The following is a 16,632-nucleotide window of genomic DNA, read 5'->3' as shown; positions in this document are numbered from 1 at the left end:
GGTTTACGTTCAATTGCGCTTTACTGTTGCTCTTTAAGATACACTTTAAACGGCAGCACAAACCGGATTGAAATAAAGGGTACAATTTCAGTGTTTATGTCTTTATGATGGTTGTGCACTCTCTGCCCTCAGAACAGAAACAACAACGGGGAATGGATGTTAATGAAAGCAACTCCATCAAACTTTGCTAAAGAGATGGCAAGAGGGCGTGGTCCATAGGTTCAGGCTGAGTAGGCTCCTTAAAGCTGTAGTTAGGACCTGCATCATTGGGCACCGAGAAACCAATTTGTCGCATTTGGGGCCCCAGTGTCAAAAGAACAAATGAAACCCACGAAAATGTAAATAATAATAATACAAATAAAAGAATGCAGAAAAGAGAACAGAGAACGATGTATGGGACCCTTCAGGTACTGCAAATCCAAAAACATATCTACAGTTACGGCCTCCGAAGAACCGCAGAATAATGTCGAAGGCTTCAGCTAAACTTGCTCAGGTTATTTTAAAGAGAGCGGGGGAAGGAACAGCTATTCGTTTTATCTCCCCCCACCCCAATAAAGAAAAGAGAGGAATTGGTTAACACTTGTGACTCGTGTCTAGGGTACTCAGCATCCGCCACGCCATCATCTCCCAGTGACTCCGCGCTTTTTAAAAAAAAAAATTCAGTCTTTGTTTGGAAACGAACCCAGGTGAATCCCAGGCATCCAGATGGACGCTGTTCAAGAAGGACTTACTTTTCACCTCAACTAACACGATTATTACCAGCAGCAGAACCCAGACCATAAACATTTTCATTCCCAGTTTAGTAGACTTGGATCAGATTAGCAACAAGTAAACGAGGTTTAAAAAACACACTAACCCTGTTTCATGCTCTTCTTCTATGAGTATTAGCAAAATCCCATGCAGGCGCAAGCTCTTATAAATGCACGTACACATACGCATGCATACATTCCTTTGCGTGGAGCTTTTCAAATCTCAGAAGAATGGTCTGTTGTAGGCCAGCACGTGTGAAAACAGAACTAGAATAGCACAATCAGGATAAAAAATGAAAAAAAGAGGTACGTGTCAAGTACAAAAAGGAGTCAGCTAATAACTAAGACATGTAAGGCACTGATACTATTTTTATTTCTTCCTCTTGTCTGTTCGCAAGTGGCACTTTTTCTCTGTCTGCCACACACCCACCATCACCACCAGATGCGCGTACACACACGCACACAGAGTTGGATACACGAGAGAGTTCGAGAGTCAGCGTGAGCGCAAGTGGTACGGGTATTTGTACGGGTAGCGCCATGAAGCTCTAAGTCATCGGCTGACGAGCGAAAACGCTGCTACAAGTCGTGGGCACGACAACCTCGCATGATTATTACAGCACCACGTACATGCAGACAATGGTTACAGGTCGTGGATTTCAAACTCGAAACACAAGAAAGGCGGGGATAAAAGTTGTGCTCTGAGTCCGGGGTTAGGTTCTGACCTCTACACGAAAGAAAAAAAAAAATTGTTCAGAGAAATATTATGATGCAATGTCTCTGTAGCGCGAGTGGCTATGTTTTTGAAGTTCCGGTACCTGAACGCACGCATCCCATACATGGTTCTCTGTCCAAGCCCACCCAGGCACGAATTCTTTGTTTTTGAAAACTTCAAAGGGATGGGGTTCATATTTTCACCAAATTTTTGTCTGTCAGGAGTAGTGGTGGTTAAGCTCTCAAACTTCTTTACGAAGGTTCATTTGAAGAATGAAGACTAGCTTTTTAGTTCCCTAAGAGTCAAATGCAAATTATGTCCAGTAAAAGTAAAAAAATAAACCTTAGTCGAGTCGAAAGAAAACAGAGAAAGACGCAAGCAGGAGCAGTTCCAAGCCCAAACATGGGTCAGAGGCTCTGTTGTCACGTGACCAAAGATGGCAACTGCCATACTGGGATCGCGAAGAGAAAAGGAGGAGGTGGGGGAAAGTATAGTTCCTCTGTAAAGCAAGTAACGAGAGGTAAGGCAAAGGGGCTAACTGCGATTTCTTACATAAACCCTGTGTTGAGGGGGGAATAATTTCAATTAATCGATGCCGTCATCGTTAGCGGTATGTCTATGCGTTTGTTCAAGAGAATGTGGTAAAAGTCGATCTTCTATGATCTTCTACAAAGTGTAGAAGTACGTGGTTCTTGTCTCCCTTTTCTTATCTCCCCTCTTGCGCAATGCTCCCATCCGGTTCCAGTAGTTTTCAGTCATTGTCAAAAACATCGCAGGTGGTGATCAGTTTAAAACATTTTTTTTTCGTCTACGCCCCAGATCCCATGGGTGGTCCAGTGGGGTAACTTTCAGCGCCTGTCATCAATACAGTGAGGACTGGCTGTCCTGGGTTCAGATCTCGTCTCTGCAAATGGCACCTGTTTACAGGACCGGCTTCTTTGCCGTGATGTATCTTCAGTTGCTGGCTCGGCATCAAACACGAATCCCCTTTCCCACTTCCAAATCCCATGAGTTTTGGGAAAAGTGCCAATGCAAGCGACTTTGTTTCACCGTCGGTTTGAATAGTAACTGATGGGACTGTAAGCCACCGGCAGCCAAACATGCAAACATCGCGAGCCATGTACCCAGTGTCAACACCGGCAGCCAGCCAATCAAATTGAAGCAACACATTTTTCCTGCTCTTGGTCGCGACAGCAGCAGCAGCAGCAACAGCAACATTTACGCGAACACAGCAGAGTTTTCACGCCGACCTGACCCCTGACCCCTTGTTACATTAGCGTCATCTCCACCCGCATTGTTTAGCTCTTTCCGGTCCGCCCTATATACACCAACCTTTTACACCCAGTCCTACCCTGTATGATCATACTAATCTCTTTGTTATACACACTATTAGCTCCCAGCTCCCTTCCGGTTATACGTTGCGCATGCTCACAGAAGTAATTAAACATTACATTCTGGAGCAACAGGCGGTCAGCCATTTTCCTGCGAGTTTCAATTTACTTACATAAAAAAAGAGTAATTTGAAATTAATTTTTGTTTCCACTGCCACGTGCCAAACCTTCGCAGATTAAGGTTTTTGTGTCTTGTTTTGTTTTAACTAAAAACGAGGTGTTTACACAATAATTTTCAGTTTACAGCATCAGATAGATATTTTTAAAAAGTTTTACTCACAATAATTTTGCTGATGTCGAGGGTCTCCATGACTGCTTAAACTTTCTGCGAAGAGCTGTTAACCTAGCGATGATCACGTGATTAAAAATTTGATTCTTTTATTGGTCGAACGCATTGCAAGCGTTTACAATATTCTGCACGCATTACAGTGTTTCCACCCGCTCATATAGCAGTGATGTAGTGAAGTGTTTCAAACGGCACTCGATTCTACAGAACTCGATGAAAGTAGTCAACGGTGACAAAGATGTGTATGTAGGAAATTTATTGACAAACTTAGAACTTGATTTAAACAAATTACTATTGCTATAAGGCGAAGACGTTTCGCATCCTTCGCTTCGTTCCTCCTAGTAGGTCATCAGGAATGAACTGCGGTTCCCAGCAATCAACTGGTTAACGAGCCTCGACAGTGGTACACTCCATGGAACTGTAAACTTCAAGTCCAATCAGTGACTTTTCTCCAGCAACTGGTTCCCTTTTGTTTCGCGCGTGTGTGAGAGGAGTGGGGTGGTGAACAGTTAATCTTTACCGAGCTGTTCTAACCTTTGACCTCACACGCGTCGGCCTCCAGCATGAAGTACAGTCATCAAGCAGAAGCGCACCCGCCGTGGCTGCGAACGCCACTGCTGCAGCTGCTGCTGATGGACGTCGGTGTGCGGGTAATTAGTCGTGCAGGCGAGCGTATACTGAGGCTGACAGGTAATACCTGGCGATGGTTAACACAAATCGGAGAACTTGGGGTTATTTTGGGGGTGGGAGGGAAATTCAGGAAAAAGAGAAAAGAAGGGGAGGAGAAAGAACCTCGTGCTGCTGCCAACTAAATTTGTCAGGGCGCTAGTCTCACCCACCCACCTTCAGTCGAGGATCAGCATGAGAGGTAGAAAACTGTAGTTGATGCGAGGGTGCTGAACTGTAGGTGGTTCACTGTGTCTTTTAAGGATCAGGGCCACCGGAAGGAAGGCCCCGACTAACCCCTTTCACCTTCTCTTGAAAATCGGGTGGCATCCTCCGTGTCAGAGTGTACGGAGGGAAGGGTCTTTCGCTGATGAAATGGGTAGCATCCGCCGGCTATTGTCTACGCGTAGGGGGAGTTCTCCAGTCGCCGAGTCCAAAAAGCCTCTACCTCGATTTCAATCTCACCCACTCAAGAAAACCGCAACCTATACCTCCCAAATCGAACGCACTATCTGTCCGACTGCGGAGCCTAATAAATAAATAAATTTTTAGTCAGAAGAAGAGCAGTTACGAGGGAACAACCAATTATCAGCCACTTGTAAAAAGATAAAGGAAAAGAAGAAACTGCTGGAGGCTCGATTTCGTGTTCTTCTTCATCCACCTCTGCCTGCTACCCAACATCCGGGTCACTGCATGCGCGTGCGCCAACAGTGCAGGTCTACAGACCAGGGAGAAAAGAACCACCCGGAATGTGACAGGAGGAAAACAGTTCTTCAGATAAATCTGAAATCCGCGTAGCTAACGACGCAAGGGTGAGCGAAGGGGCGTGGGAAGGGTAGGGGTGGCTGCAGTCATGTCGGGTGTCAAACCAGCAAGGGTAATGACACGAAGCATACCAATGCATTCATCTTGGTCGGTATGGCAAGACAAGGGGAAAGAAAACATGGAAAATGAGAAGGTGGAGAAGGAAGCGAAATTAGCGGAGACAGCTGATCATATCCGAGGAGATGGAAAGAGAGCGACAACAGATTTGGGAAAGAAGAGCGGTCCTCTAGCAGAGCACGGAAACATTATCTTTCACCACTGCAGTTAGAGTTGAAACTTCCAAGGTTCGGATCTCGCATCGCGCCCACGCACATCTGTTCACAGGGATGACCCTCCAAGTTTTCCCGTTTCCTCTACTCGTTCCTCCTTCCACCCTTCTCCTCCATATAGTGCGATAACCCCAGCCGCCGCTAGGCGCATGCCTTTTCTTACTAAATAAACCAACCTACTATTAACAATTAACCAGTTAACAAATAGGGGAAAAGGAGAAAGAGGAGACAGTGTGTGCACAGGTAAGACTTTTAAAACGTGCTTTGTATACTTCCTGAAAGTAGTTGGTAGGGGCTCCATAAGAGAAATTCCACTTCCTTCCCACAACTTTTGACCAGTCAACGTCATTTACTTATTTAGAATATCAGGTCACTAAAATATCGCCTTTTGACTAATTGTTTGAACATGAATATATCGTGCACAAGGTAACAAATAAATTATTTAATTTCTTTTTAAAGAGACCAATCCAGACTCTAAATCAGCAACATTCAGTATTTGCATACATTATCGTATTTGTCATTAACCTATACCATGTATTTAATTGGTTCCTTTGATAATAATGGTATCGGGTAACCTTCTCTCTTGGCCCTAATCAAAGTTTCAAGAATTTCAGTGACCGCCTTGCGAAAAAGACTTGAGTGCAACAAAGTCGGATGAATGATAGTCGAGAACATTGAACACCTGAGCGATGTCGATTTTTCAGACTGGCAAAGAGGAGAAGAAAGTAGTAAAATGCCTCTTCCTGTTTGCTTAAAACACCCATTAACTTCAACTTGAAAGGGGAACAAGAGGCAAAACCAAGAAAACAGCGAAAAACTTATTGCCGTGATGTGGAACTTAAGGCAATTTACATTTTAGAGCCCCATGCTTCCTTTTTCATTGTCTCAGTTTCTTTCTTGCAGGAAGCACATCTTTTCAGAATAACAGCTAAGAAGTATTTGCAACAGCAATAGGTTCTCTACCATGTCTCCATAGATTTTAAGAAGGCATTTGACGGACCGGGGCATACAGCAGTCAGGAGAAACTACAGCAAGCACCGACCTGATCCGTCACAGAAATAAACTTGACAACACCAGAGATGGCTGATTCAAAACCGAGTGGAGTCCGACAAGGCTGTATAATTTGCTCTTTATTGTTAGATATCTTCTTTGAAAAAAAATCATGTCAGGTAAATTAGAAGAACACGAGAGCTCAATCAGCACTGGCGGCATGACTATCACTCAATTTCAGTTTGAGATGACATAGATGAACATCGACATCAGCACTGCATCAGAGTCAAGGGTCAGAAGCTAGACAGTCGGCAGTGACTCCGATGAGGGTTCAAAGCTACTCTGAAGCTAAACATTGACAGAGAACTGGCAGCCACCAAGACACAGCAATCACAGCCACCATGGGCAAGTTTTGGCGGCCAAGGTTCAGAACTCGGGTTCAGCAACCAGGGACTGAGCCCAAGTTCATGACCAGAGGCAGGCACTCATAGTAAAGGACTAGCGTTTGCATTCACAGCCCAACACTCACAGTTAGGTCCCAACACTCACAATACTCAGAATTTAGAGCACAAACCGCCTTCTTGTCGATCTTGCAACAAGCGTGTACCGCCATCTTTGATGTGCACAGGCCAGACCCACCATCCCCAAGTTCCTGCTTTTTTTAATTTTTTTTTTTATCTCTCACCTCACTGTCCAGCCAACTCGGGGAGAGAACTCCCGCTGCATTTCCGCTCCTGATGTGGAGCGAAGTGATTGGTGGACAACCCTTTGCCTCCTCACGCTGTATCTCTCTCTTGCTGTCGTTTTTAACAGCTTTTTTCTTCTCCTTTTTTTTGTTTTTGCAAAGTGTTTCTTTCCTTCAGACCTTCACCAGCGATGCGGCGACAGACGAGATCGATAATCCGGACGTGGACTGAGCGATCCACAGCACTGCTCGCGTTGTGTGGGGGTTGAGGGTGGAGTGGAGTCGGGTGCAGGAGGCCGCCATTTATCATGACCGCCCCTGGATTAGGCGCGGCGCTAGCTGTCATCCAGGGGCCGTAATCGTGAAGCGAAGGTAAGCTTACTTCGGGGTTAACTGTGGTCCGGAAGCACTGCTGGGGTTTTATATCACGTGCATCTAGAAGATGGGGATAATTTAGATAATCTAAGTCACTGTCTTGGGAGTGGTCCACAGCGGAGTCACGTGATACTTCGTCTGGCATCAACATTGCCTCTTACTTTCAGAGCTTTTTACTTTTTAAAAAACTGTCAATGCGCAGATACTTGATGATTTTACTATTGAACATTGATAAATCTGTTTTAGTTCGCTTTCTTGAAGTTAAGCGCCTGGAAACCAAATTCTTAATGAGAATGAATCGCATGCGGCTTCGGTATGATCATATAACATAAATTACTGAGAATTATTGTTTGTAGCATGACTGCTACTAAGTATTTCTAATGTTTTTGTCAATCAAGCAGTTTATTTGTCATTTTTGTCATTTGTGTCATTAACTGCTGATAAACCAGCAATAAGTTAGGACAAAAAATGATTTGGGGTTATTTTTTGTATGCCTTTTTGCAGCTAGACTTAGTGAGAAAAAGAAAGACGCAAAAATAAAATTCGTAATTTAGTCGTAAACACCTAAAATGTTGGACAAAAAGTTTATGTCAGTATGTCTTGAAAGTCCCACTACACACGAGTACGAAGACCGAGTGTTTCGTGAGTCTCTTAGCTCTCCGTGAGTCTTAAATTTTTTTTTCTAATCCAGCGCGTAACAGCACTCGTAGTCGTAAGAGTAGTGTATCGCTGCGCGGAGACCGACACGTTAGCAAACCATAAAACACAAGAGATTCCTTCGAGCGTGTGCTTCACTGATAATTGCACAAAGTGTATAAATCACGGCTGGGTTCGTTTCCTCGCCCCATGCTCTCCTCGGCAGTCTCTGACTAGCAGAGGCGGCGTTAGGAACCGTTAAGAACACGCGGGGCCTGGGGCCGACCATCCGCGCGGGGCCGGGGTAATGGAGTACATGTATCAATATCCCTATTGATGTTATGCCGGAAACACTGATTTATATACAGTTAGATAGGCTGGATATATTTCGCGAAATAACGAATGAATTTAGTGTTTTAATTGTTCGTTACCTTTCCCACAGTTTGTGACAGTAGCGGCTTTTTCTTAAAGCGAAATAATATGGTGACTATAACTTAATAAACTGCTTGTTGTTATTGTCAGGTTTAACGTGAAGACATGGGTTCAATAATTTTATTAATTAGAACTTAGAAGTGTTTTCTGAACGTCAATTTTTTTTTGGTCACAACTTGTTTACCACAGCTAGCAATAAGTCATAAAGATGACCTCGGGGCTGAAGCGCGGGGCCCCTTCGAGAGCGGGGCCTGGGGCGGCCGCCCCATTTGCCACCCCCTAACGCCGCCACTGCTGACTAGCCGTGATAACAAGGAAAGCAAGACAAAACTTCAATATGCATCAAACATCTACTAGTACATGTGGTTATCTACATATGTTTGCTCGTTGTGACAGCATTTAGTTGAAACAACCTATTTAATCACCAGCCATTGATGCTCCAGACAATATAATATCCTCTCATTTGATCTAGTGATTTCGATCCTTTACTTCCGCAAACAAATAATAAAAAGCTTTCTGATTGGCGGGTTCCTTCCCTTTTTTGAGAATTTAATGATTTAATTAACTGTTAAATGAGAAACCATATACTATTATTTTAATGACAGTTAAAAATAAATGAAGTAAAAACATATTACACAGGCAGCAGTAACGGAGCCCACCTGTTCACTTGACACCAAGTGCCCCACAGACATCTTGGCGAGGATGTACCTCTACACTTCACACTTTTACAACTCTTTCTCTCTCTCTCGGCTTAACTCTCGGGCTAGCATGTCTATGTCATTAGGGGTGGTTGTACTGTCTACAGTGGGCTGCAATAATGAAATAATGATAATGAAAACCTGGCTGGCGATATGCTTTGAAGGGGAAGAGAAGTCTCTGGGTGCCGCTGATAGAAGGTGGAGATCGTGATGCCTCTACCCAGTTCCTATCGTTTTATCTTCCTCTTTCTTTCCGTGATGCCGCCGCCGCCGCTACTGACCTCATTAGTGAAGCCTACCACATACGCCGACGACTAGGGGGCGTAATGTGATTGAGCCAGGGGGCGCCACACGCAGGTCGCTATACCCGAGTGAAATACTGGCCACCCTGTGGTGCTCCAGCTAATTTTTGTTTTTTTTTTTAAAAAAGACTTCTTTACCCTACATTTGTCCTCTCTTATATTATCCTCTTGAAAATTGCTCCCGCCTGCCCGTAGATATGAGTGAGTTTCAGGCCTTGAAGCACGAGCTAATTTAGTTGCTGGGATCTGATACAGACAGATGATGCGCACAACAATTAAAGGAGAAAAAAAAAAACCGCTACGGAGGGACTGAAAAAGAAAATGATAAAAGGATGGAATGGAGGAAGACAGGAAGGAAGGAGAAGTGGCAAGTTTAGGTCTGATACTGAGTTTTGGTGATCGTTTTCACTTTGTAGTTACTGCACGTCCTTGCTTCCAATTTATTTTTCTGTTCCCCTCCCCCTGAAACGCAGGGTTACTTTCGCCCTCTGAGTCAAAAAGCTGTTATCAATAAATTTGATTTACGTGAGCTTGCAATGCAAATTATCAGTTTAAAAAGTCTTAGAAGATAGGAGAGGGTCCGTCTGGAAGCTCGGTATTCACGCGGTGAAAGCCCGTGGTAGAGAAAAGAAGACGGTGTGCCATTGTAGCCAGCCTTTTAAAATGCTTTTAAAAGCCCATAAGACAGCAAATATCATGCAGGTAATAAGGTCGAAAATAATGATGCAAAAGTACGGATGCGTCCAGGTTTGTCGAGTTTGTAGCCGACGGGAGAGGTCAGAGCTCTGCAGTAACAGTTTTCTTCCATTTCCGTTTATTTTGTTAACAGGCAAAGGCACTAAAAGCACAAAATATTCATTTCTATGTTATTTTTGTTACTTGAAATGATGGAGCGTGCTGCATTTTATCATCAAGAAAAATGTAGCACAGTGGGAACAATTAGAAGTACCCGTTGCTAAGGAAAAACCTGGTGGAATTGTTGAAAATCTTTGGACCTACTTTTCTCAAAAAGGACACCACCATACTTACTTTAAACCTTTATAACTCACTAGATTTAAGGACTAGAAGAATAACTTTGGTTCCAAAAGAAAGGCCAAAACCAGTACATTTAAAAAATATCCAATTTGTCAAATCTCAAATGTAAGACTCATTTCGTCATGGCGGGTTACACTATCTCTGAACTATGGAAAAGAAGATGCAAACGGAAAGTAAGACGGCTCAGAGGTATTATGAAAACGGGAGAAACGGAACGGGACTTCTAGAAAAATGGCTGAGAGAGAATTAGCTGGCGAACAAAACGCGATTTAGATGGTTTCGGGTACAATGACACTAGCGTGACTAATCGTCTCGGGTAATTCCCTACCCAGCGCTACCAGTGACGGGGTGACGGCCCTTCGGGGAGGGGATGAACAAGTGACTTGGATAGCTTCTGTCCACAGGGCGGCCTTATGTTTCTTCCGCTCATTACTGCTTGGTGTGGCATGGGTTAGTTCGATAATTCTTCGAGATAAAGCTACAAAGAGCTGAAAATATCCAGGGGCAAAATCAGAGGAAAACGCTAATGCGGACGAACAGAAGTCGCAACACGGTGGGAAGAAAATATCGCGTGCGTGCGTGTGCTTTGTGTGTGTGTGTGTGTGACAGAAGGAGAGAGAGAGAAAAAAAATATATGTATTAAATACAACAAAGCAAATGTAGTTCCGCAAAATTTCGGTCATTGGTGAGTGACATATTACTTCGAGGCCAGCCTTTTTTCGGGGCACGACAGTGCTATGCTCTCTGCATTACTACTTACATTTCCCAACCCTCCTGGGTTTCACACCTATTTGAAAGATGTTTCAACAGGAGCTTTGGAAGGAAGGGTAAAGGTGCCATATAGGTATCAAACCGGTATCGAACACTGGCCACGCGGCTATCCGGCTCCTCTGTATATATTTATGCATGCATGCGTTTGTATAAAAGGACAGAGGTCTGCTAGGGCGCTTTGCTAGACCTCCACCCTCCCTGCCACCTAACAGATTAGCAGAAGAAACGGATAGCCATTTGTTAGCGAAGAAAAGAGTATCGGGCTCCGCTTTCCACGAGTCACAGTCTAGATTGAACCACTTACCTTTGCTGTCCCTATAACCACTCTGCTATGGCGATGGCTTTACCTTACCTTTCATGCATGCATTATGCGCCATCTATGAATTTCTTTATTATCGCCATTGGTTACATCGATTCAGTTTTTTAAAATTATTTTTAAGTCTTATCGGCCATTTTTTCCGAACATGCAGTTGTGCGAATTCATTCGGTCGTCACGCACGACTGATTATTATTTCATAAGCAAAACTTGTTGCGAAGGACCAGGGCAGGACCAAGGCAACATAACAAGCACAGCGGAGTGGGGTAGGGGTGGGGTAGGGGTTGGCCCAGGGTGGGGTGGGCCCAATCGACCCTGGACCGTCGACCATCGACCATCGACCGACCTCCGTCACGATTCTCAGCTGCCGCAACTGTGGGAAAGGTCAGATGCCGCTTCTGTACCGCTGGCTTTCCGAAAGTCTGTGGTCGCCAGCTCTCCGCCTCCACGCTGGGGGATTCTACAAAATCGCCGGGCTTGCATGAAGCGGTTGGTAAGATTTTTGTGCACAGCTACAGTCAGGTCATGGCTGTGTGCAAAATCTCTAGCCTGCTTTCTAATCTGTGGTCGAGAGGGAGGGACAGGAAAAGAGCGAGCAAAAGAGAGAGAGAGAGAGAAAAAGACCAAACCACTATTATTATCAATACCAGTGTTATCAACATCATCGTTGTTATCCTGACAGCTTAGATACAGCGGTAAGTTTTGCGGAATATATAGAAAGATATTTTGTGTTGTGAATGTTCAAAAAATGGGATGCAGAGGAGGAGTGTCTCGTACCTGCTCTTATATGATGGTGTAAGACCAGACAGGAAGGGCACGCAATTACAAACAGTCGCTACTACAATTGGGACCAATCATTAGGCCAGACGACAAACCGTTATATAACATTTACTGCAATGACAATAGAGAACATCACGTGCTACTTCTTACAGTAACGATAAACAATCACGTTACTCTCGACAGTGATGGCAAACCATTGCCAATGGCGACACGCCATCACAGATCACTCCACACACTGACAACAAACGATAATGTACGACTCCACACAGTCCCCACAAAAACCACTTCGTATAACTTCCTGTGACCACAAAGCAGCATCCCCTATAGCGACGACAAGCGATCTTACACACGTGCAACACTGAGAAACCGTTACATAACACTCTCACAAACGAAGAGTGTGATGCACTTCGCACGTCACACAATGCTGACAAACAAGGACGTTAGTCTACCCAAGGTACCCAGGATATGGCGGAGGCATTCACAGCTCGCAAGAAGCCAGTTTGAGAACAACATGTCTTCACTCTGCTGCCTTTTCCCCTCTTCTTTCCTTTTTATCCCCTACTCCCTTCCCCTCACACACACACACGAGAACCACAGTGTTCGTACTATTCTCCCTTTACCAACCCTCCGTCAATCCTCCCGAAACCAAAGTCCCATCCTTTCTTCCTTCCACTCAGGCACCCGTCTCATCTCGGCAGACGTATCCAACACCAGCTCCTCCACTCTCCCCCTCCACTTCCTTTTGGCCATCAGGCACTGTGACGTCTAAATATAATCTTTCATTCTATTCCTAGCGCCTGCCACCGGGGCTTGACTGCCACTTAAAAGGTCCGCGGTGGCGTGTATCACGAGGCGCAGCCTCTGGGGCTGCTCCTGGCGCTGGGGGGACTTTTCTCACAGACTCGCACCTCCAGAAGCAGGTCGTCTGCTTCCTCAGACTTCAGGCCACGAGGGAGGAACTGAGTAGGCGGAGGGACACATGGAAGAGAGTTGGAATGAGATGAGGTGTGTGTGTGGACTAAATAAAAGTTACTTTGTAATATCGTAATCTTTTAAAAGAGGAAAGTGAATAAACATTTCATAGGGTCAGCGTTTTCTCGGCGAGGTCCGAATGATATCTGCGATGAGATCGTTTCTCGTTTGTTGTTTTTTTTGTGATTTTAATTTTGGTTTTGATTTCATAGCTAAACTTTGACCCCTGTGCTAACACGAATGATGTGCAACATGTGGACTAACAAGACTAAATTGCAAAATCTGTGTTAATGATACTAACAGGCAAAATTCTGTCTTAACAAAGACAGAATCGAGTTTAAGACTAGACTAACACGCTAACATGTGTTAATAAGAGAAACATGCGAAAATATAGCAAGACAAACGTGTCAAAAAGTTTTGCTAAGAAGAAGCTTATTGCTCTTGCTTTCTGAAGACGAATCAAATTCAAACTCCACAAAATACAGACAGTCAAAGCCGTGTCGAGAAGAAGAACGATGCCATACATCTCGCTGCGCTTGTCTACACACGTGACTTCAAAGAGATTTTAGCGCCGCACCTTTATGAAGTACTTGAGAGGCAAACCAAACCAGACTGAGAATAGCCTGACCGATTAGTCACTTTCAGCGGCGCTGCCATGTTGGCCATCATTTCAGCGACTTTGGCGCCAGATTCTCATAAGTCTTTCTCTCGCCACCGCTACCAGCACCACGTCAACCACCACCTCAACCACCACCACCACCACTACCTCAGATTGTCTTCTTCCAAAGTAGCCAGCCCTGTAAGCATGTAAGCAAACACCACATGAAGAAAAGGAACAGCGTGCCCCAGACGAGATCTGAACACAGGACAGCAAATCCTCGCGGCTTTGATGACAGCGCTAACCGCTGCGCCAATGGACCGCGCCCGGGAAAAGTGAAGCGTCGAGCTCCCGAAGTCACACTGTATTGGCAAGTGTGTTGGCACTGTACTGACAAATGGATTGGCACTGTACTGGACTGGCAAATGCGTTGGCACGGCATTGACAAATGTGCTGGCATTGTATTGGTAAGCAGGTCTGGACTAAGCTACCCACCCACCCCACTCCAAGAGAAAAAAACCGTTAGTTTATACACAAAATTTATATACACAGTCAAACGTTGTAAGTCATTTTACCGGCTGACAAGGGCTTTTACAGACACGAGGCGTGATGGCAAAGTGATTGCCAACAATACATAGATGATCGGGTGCCTCCGGTTCAGATCTCGTCTGGGGCACGTTATTAAATTTTTTCCGCGGCACCAGCTTACACGGTTGCTCAACATATAACGCTAATTCTCCCCCTACTTTACTCCTACAAGATGCACATCCTGTATTCATTTACCTAGAAAAATGTGCACCTTAAATTACAAAAAAAAAAAAGAAAGAAAACAGAGATATTCGGCACGTAAAACATTGTGGATGACCTGATGACTTTGAGAACACAAGTCTTGAGCTACGCTCAAGTACACGAGTTCTAAAGGATCTCTGTTCTCGTGCCAGTATCGAGCGCCCTCTCGCGTAGTCTCGTGTCCCGCCGACTGAAGGCCGGCTGGCTTGTTCGCGACGAGCGGATGGAACGTTTTGTGGCCCCCGTGACCGTTGGCTCACCAGCAAAATCCTCGCAGGAAAGTCTATAGTCACGTGACCACCTTGGCCGCGGAGAGGTGCTCGTAACCCTGACGTGCACGAATAGAAGAAGAAAAAATAATAATAAGCTTTAAAGCAGTGGGATTGTTTCAGCCTGCACGGGAAAACAAATGCAGCCATGGTGTTGAGACTCACAACAGGCCTTTGTGGTGGTCGGTGCAACAGCACATGCAGCTCCGGAGACGAAACATGGCGGACAGACCAGAAAAAAAGGAGAAGAAGAGGAAGAAAATGACGAAGGAGAAGCAGTAGGACGATAAATATGAAGAAAGAAAGCTGCCTTCGAATGAGGCGGAATCGGAATTAGAGAGAGAGAAATGGTATGGAAGAACACGGATGATAACAGATGAATATTTAATGCGAAGCATTGTTATAACCACTACTTCGGTCCTAATCTGTATCCTCTTACCCTCGGCAACCAACTGGTACAGCAAACTACATGATTGCAGACAGACAATAACTGCAATTGCATTTCTGTGAAATTAAATCGTCTCGGATAGTCATATGTCAGGCAGCAATACTTGTTAAACAAACATCCTTTTTCCAGAGTGAGAATAGCAAATTGACTTTTTCTCCCCATGGTGGTTTCAGAAACTAAATTATGCATTATTTCCTAAAACTCACATGTTTCACATGAAAGAGAAACCGTTATTCCGGAGAACCCATTTCGTCCTATACCTGGAGAAATCCCCCCATAACAGTCGTTCACCTTTCGGAGAAAACTGTTTGCTGCAGAGCAAGCAAATAATTGCCCTCCATCTCCTGGGTGAATTTCATTACTTTCATTGCTTTACACCAAGGAACACACCCGTAAAAAGAACAGAAATGCGTTTCTTTTAGAACCCTGATGAGCAATACTTGTACGTAAACGTTCCAACACTTTATCTTGCCGACAGCACAGGAGCAGTTTATTTGAAAAATCTACTGGAAAAAACAACATTTGAAATATATATATATGTGTGTGAGAGAGAGAGAGTGCTGAGTTGGAGAGCGAAATTATAAAAAAATGTCTTCACATGAAACAAGTAAATGTAAAATTTCTAGTTTGGACAGAACTCACATCCTCTTTTTCCGTTATTCTCTATTATAAGTCTGCGTGTTGCACAGTGTTTTGTTTATGTATCATTTGTATCATATGTACGTACGGGACAAAAAAAAAGAGAGATTTTTTGAAGAGATTTTCCTGTTGTAAAGAACAAAGAACCTCGTTTAAAGTTGGAAGATTTGTTATGCAAACCCATTACTACTACTAGTATAGTCGCAGTAATAAAATGAACCTTGATTTATAGCCAAGGGACTATCGACACAGATTGCTTTATATTTCGGTAGTCATGGAGACGTAATGTTGTGCAGAATCAGCAAAATAGCTCGCTGGAGTTCAAGTCGGGACAGAAGATGGAAAAAAAGTAAAGGGAGGGGATGTGGGAGAGAGAGAGAGAGAGAAGGGGAGGAACATCATAGGAAAAGGAATATCTTATTTTCCAAGAATAGACTTCAAAACAATTCCCCCCACCGCCACAAAGTGCACGTGACCAAAGCACTAACCCACCGAGTTAACGAAAAGATGCGTCGAGATGCATCAGCGCGTGGAGGACGGAGGGAAGAGTAGAGGAGGTTATCTAAAATTACAAACCTGCGTTCGGAGATACTTTCAGACTTCGAGGTACATTACTACCCGACGGTTCAGAATGTCATCCGGGGATTTGGGGAGGGGAAGTCGAGAAACAATATTCAGGTGGAGAACAAGTGCTCAACAGCGGGAGGGTGTGGCATAAGTGGCGTAAATGGAAAAACGATGTGCATACTTGTACAAGACCGATGTGGAAAGATATGGAGGTGTGTGTGTGTAAGGGGGGGAAACTGAATTAGTCAGTGCCAAAGAGTTAATCACGACACCATTCGGCCTGCTGTGAGACAGAAGCGACTACCACTCCTCTCCATGTCTTATGTTTCATGCACTGTCGAGGGACCCAACACATGGGTTAGTGAAGACAACACAACAAAAAGAACAAAAACAAAGAGAAGAAAAGGAAGAGCTCCCATTTAGTTTTGTTGC

This window comes from Pomacea canaliculata, linkage group LG4 (assembly GCF_003073045.1).
Source record: "Pomacea canaliculata isolate SZHN2017 linkage group LG4, ASM307304v1, whole genome shotgun sequence".
Taxonomy (NCBI): Eukaryota; Metazoa; Mollusca; class Gastropoda; order Architaenioglossa; family Ampullariidae; genus Pomacea; species Pomacea canaliculata.
This window is presented reverse-complemented; position numbering follows the sequence as displayed.